The 5,197-nt window shown below is 36.9% G+C and overlaps 1 long non-coding RNA gene across 1 annotated transcript; it reads right to left on the bottom strand.

Annotated features, from left to right (window-relative positions):
- Positions 1–659: 659 nt before the first annotated feature.
- Positions 660–4,977, bottom strand: LOC137095961 (uncharacterized). The gene is made up of 3 exons (XR_010909106.1): positions 4,827–4,977; positions 3,810–3,851; positions 660–1,089 (listed from the first exon to the last, which is right to left on the bottom strand). It is a non-coding gene; the product is annotated as an uncharacterized lncRNA (long non-coding RNA).
- Between the last annotated feature and the right edge of the window lie 220 nt (positions 4,978–5,197).

The following is a 5,197-nucleotide window of genomic DNA, read 5'->3' as shown; positions in this document are numbered from 1 at the left end:
AAATGGTCATATGACTGATCAAATAAATAAATATTATTATAACTCTGAAGACCAGACTGTGGAAACCTACGGGATGATCTTGGGCAAGTCACACTTTCACAGAACCAGAGGAAGGCAAAGGCAAATCTCCTCTTAGTAATTATTGCCAAGAAAAACCTGTGCTCGTTTTGCCTTAGTCAGAAATTATGTGAAACCACAAAACAGCTACAAGGACAACAAACTGTCTAGGTGTGGGTATCCTGTTCTAACAAAGCAGAAGCTGGGCATGTTGGATTCAGGATTGAGTGACCCTACCCTTGTACCAGATGTTGCTTTGATTAAACCAGGACAGTTACATTGGATGATTTCCCCCTCTATGTGATGCACACTTATGTTGTTGAACTACTCAAATTTGTTGAAATTTCAGTGAGAGGGAGTGTACATTAATACCTTTACTTAAGAATTTAATGTGTTCCGTGACCAGGCTCTTAACTCAAATCACTCTTATTTAAATGCAAATGTTAACATTAAAGTTCTATTAATCTGTTCCGCCCCCAAAAAACCATACCATTTTCTTTACATGTTTTTTAAAAAGAAAAATATAATTGAAAAATAACAAATAATATACAAAAATGTACTTTTAAGGAAACAAAAATCATCACCCTCCCAAACCAGACAGGCAGACACTGATGAGAGATTGTCTGTGCCTCCTCACCTATTCTCTGCTTCTTCTTCATCCTGATTTTGGACACTAAGCTGGGTTACCCCTGGTTTGGACTTGGATGAGAGACCACACAACTGTTCCAGGTGAAGGAGGAAGGAACTAGCAAACACCAACCCCACTTGAAAGCACAATCGAAAAGGCCAGGGTTGATATTCTCTACATGGACCCCACTCCTGCATGGCCCATGAGCATCTGTTCTTCAAAGAGGAGAAGCTCCTGCTCAGCTGCCATGTTGTTACACAGATGAAGGATGCTGCAGTGGTGCTGCTGGACTGAGCCTCTTGTGGCTTCCCTTCTGGTGCTGATGGCGAAAGCCTTCCCATCCTCCTTTCCATAGAGGGCGGCATGCTCTCACACTAGCGGTTGCTCATCCCTTTCACGTAACTCTGAGAGAAAAATGAGCCAAGCGACAGCTTGTATCTTGAAAAACTTGCAAGTGGGTCACTCATAAGTTGAGGTTTCACTGTATTAGAAAATAACCATACTGCCATAATCTGTTACCATATCACTCTGAACATACTGATTTTGAAAGCTAAGGAAGGTTGGATCTGAATAGTGCTTTTAAGCAGCAGGAATCTAAATATTAGGCTAAGAATTAATCCTTTCTGAAATGCCAGAGGGCTATTGACAACTATGGCTGATAGTGGTAGTAGTAGTTTATTTAATGCTTAGGTCATACATTTTAACATATAGGACCAATAAATAAATACATAAAAACCAGATTATTAAATACAACATGAAATACACAATTAAAATACTATTTAATCCATTGATCAATGGCTAGCTGCACCCTTAAAATACTACATAAAATACTGTATGAACTACCTCTTGCATAGTTAAAAACCAAGTAAAATTCAGTATTATTAAAACTGAAGCAAGAAATGCTTTTGATATAAACAACCACACTTTGATTAGCTAACAGCATCCCCAGAACAGTCAACTGGTGATAATAGTTGAGTCAATGGTCTGATTCAGTGTAAGGTAATGTCCTATGTTCCTATGTATTTAAATTACTAATATCCAGCCCAGAAAGCACATTCTCCATTGCCTCAATCAGTGGAAAAATGAGTCTTTCCTCACTCAGTTGAGGATATTTTTGTTCATTAGAGATTTGTCTTTGTTTTACCATCTTTACATACAAATTACTGAATACTTGAAGGCATTCTCAGGCCCCTTTTACACTGCTATATAAAATCCAGATTATCTGATGGATTATATGGCAGTGTAGACTCACATAATCCAGTTCAAAGCAGATAATGTGAATTATCTGTTTTCATAAACTGAATTATATGGCAGTGTGGAAGGGGCCTCAGTCACCAGGATTTAAAAAATCCATTACTGGTCTTTCAAATATAGCTTTTCTTTCGTCTCTCCTTTTTTCTTTTTAACTGGTTTAAATAGATTTTTATGTTAGTTTACATTTTAGGTAATTGGTCCCAAGTGTCATTCTGGTATAAAGTGCTTTGGCCATTATTCTATTTTATTTAAAGTGCCCTTCTTGCTGGTGGTGGAAACATATAAACATAATCATTATTATTATATTATATGGCCTTTAGACATTTTTGAATCCTGTGGTCATACAATTTTAATTTAAAGGCTAGCATGATTTTGAAAGTTACACCCAGATTTGAAGATTTAAAATGAGCATTTAAGTACCACTTAAACTCTACCTGTCATATCAGGAATTGGTTTGTAAATATACTAGCCAGCAGTTCATTTCAAGACATAGGTGAGCAGGTGTAACTATGCAATTCCAAATTCCATTTCAATTGTTCCAAACAGTGAGTACACATAGGTTTTATTTCTGTTATAAGCTGCCATTGGATTGTATCTAATGTAATGCCAACAGAGAAATTAGAAGTTATGTTGCTCCGCTAATGCTTTAGTGTTCCGTTAGTGGTTGTGTAAGCACTAGGAAATCAATTAGCATGGTGAATGGAAGTAATATCTAGTGTCAGGAGGTTCTAATGAACTGTGAAGGTGCTTCCGGAATGGGAATGGAAGTATTGGATTAAAATAGGGATTCAGCATGTAACATAAGCTTTATGGCAATGGAATGACACTCATTGTTTATAGCAACTGAATATTTATTAAATGGGTATTTAGGTGTAGCAAATATGGTAGCTTGAATACGTAACCTGCAGCCCATAAGTTGCATGTGGCACAGATACCATATTTGCTCCTCTCAAAGCCCTGCCAGCCTCCTGAACTTCATCAAAATTAACTTTTTCCAGAAAATGCTCTCAAAACATAATAAAATGAATTTTGTCCCCAACTCTGTCACCACATAGCTGCTCTTCTTGATATATAGCATCAAAGTTACAATCAGTATGTAACTCTAAACTTACATGTGTGAATTTCATACACTCCTTTGGCTTACATTCATAATGAGTAGTTTCCTACCTTTATAGGTAGTAGTGCTTTCACGTATAGAATATCCTCAGAAACAAATGAAACCAGTGGTATCTTTGTCGCATTGGCAACACATGGCTTCCATGTCAATAGGCAGTGAATCCAAGTTTTAATCATGGTTCTACATGAGTTATCCAAGGTATTAATCATATCTGAGAGGATAGCATTCAGCACCTTGGATAGCATGACCAGCTGCTACTTTGACGCTTACACTTAAAATTGTATACATGCATGCAGGTTTCCATGATTAGTGGTCAAACTCCAAAACATGTTTGTGTTCTGAAGCTTATATCATTTTTATAATATGCTTGTATTGGTTTGGGTTGATAAGGTTACCTTCTAAAAATATCTAACTGGGCACATCTCCATCACTGTACTATGGTATGCTGGCTATATACTGTAAGTCAGACATGAGCAAACTTCGGCCCTCCAGGCATTTTGGACTTCAACTCCCACAATTTTTAACAGCTGGTAGGCCGTTAGGAATTGTGGGAATTGAGGTCCAAAACACCTGGAGGGCCAAAGTTTGCCCATGCCCACTGTAAGCAGACACATTCTGTTCCTGTGGTGAAGCAAAACAGAGGAATTCATGCTCAAAGGCTGTCAATTTGTGGCACTTTTTATAAGTGCTACATTCATTTTAGAACCGGGATCCTTAAAACAGCAGCTAATGGTATTAGAAAACTATACTTACTGCCTCCTAGACTCTCAGAAAAGTTTTCATTTCATTTACCATCTAACAAAAAAGGAAAGAGAAAAAAATAAAGAACATCACACTACATTTTTCCAACTAGAGCTTGTATGCTCGTTTCAGAGTTAATGAAAAATATACCCTTGCAGATAATGGTATATGCAATTTTCGCATAATTTTATGGTTATTTGCTAAGCTGGTGAGTGGTTTCAGTGCCTTTACAATATCTCTGAAACTTAAAAAACCTGTAATCTTAGTGGGGTGGGAGGAGGAGAAGAAATATTTCATTTCAAGACCAGAAAGGAATATAATAATGTAGGAATGTAGGATGATTTTGGAACCACAGCAAAGAAGTTTCACCACATGTCATCTTTTCATAATAATTTTAGCATGTAGACTATGGTGGCCATTTCCACATTGCCAAGAGAAATGAATTGCATAAAGGAGAAAGGGCAGAAGAAGGCAAATTTGCATAAATTATGCATATGTTAATTTATATGTACAGATGAACACTATAATTTAAATAGAAACACAATACATCTCACCATTGAGGGAAAGAGTGTGAGGGGAGGACTGGAGTCCAGATGCTAACTGTTCATGAGTAATAGGGATGTAAAACATACTCACACATTTTCTAATTCTAAGTGAGAAATGGAGTCTGGACACAATGAGACACTCAATTGGGAAAAGCAATTCCCATGAGATTTATGGAGAAAAGGGGGAGAGATTTTAAGACTTAAAAAAAATTTTGTGTGCAAAACATTAACCAAAATCTTGCATTATCAGTTGTAGCTACAAAGATAGAGCTCTAACATTATAGCTATTTCTACTGAAGTCACTGATAAAAGTCTATTTCTTCAGCCAGGCAATGTCCTAATTCAAGGTTTGGACATTTCTAAAGGTCCCTTAAAGTGCTACTGTAGTTGTTTGTTTCAATGGACCCCACCACCAAGAGAGCCCTTCAATCATTCATTCCCATTTCCTTGATCTGCAGTACCTTCAAATGGGGTGTTACCTTACCTGAGATGTAGGTTTTTTGGCTCACATTCTGCCATTAATTACCATAAGCATGAATCCTAAAGTTAGGAGAGCAGAAGTCTAGTTGAACTTGTAAATACCAAAGAGACTGTTTCCCTTCCTTAACAAAAATAGAAGCAAATGCATACATTTTTTAAATTGGTCTGATATACTTAGGGGTGGAGTATTTTGAATGAATGAATTAAATGTATGAAGTTAATTCCTCTTCTTTCTTTCAAACATTGTTTTACTTGTGCACATTGCCCTTCAAATATTGCATGTACTGTATTATTGGGACTGAGTCTATCACCAGCAAATGTTGTGATCACCATGCCATGCTGTTTTGAAATGTAGACAAAATACTTCCTTGCTTC

Source organism: Anolis sagrei, chromosome 1, assembly GCF_037176765.1.
Source record: "Anolis sagrei isolate rAnoSag1 chromosome 1, rAnoSag1.mat, whole genome shotgun sequence".
NCBI lineage: Eukaryota > Metazoa > Chordata > Lepidosauria > Squamata > Dactyloidae > Anolis > Anolis sagrei.
This window is presented reverse-complemented; position numbering and strand designations above follow the sequence as displayed.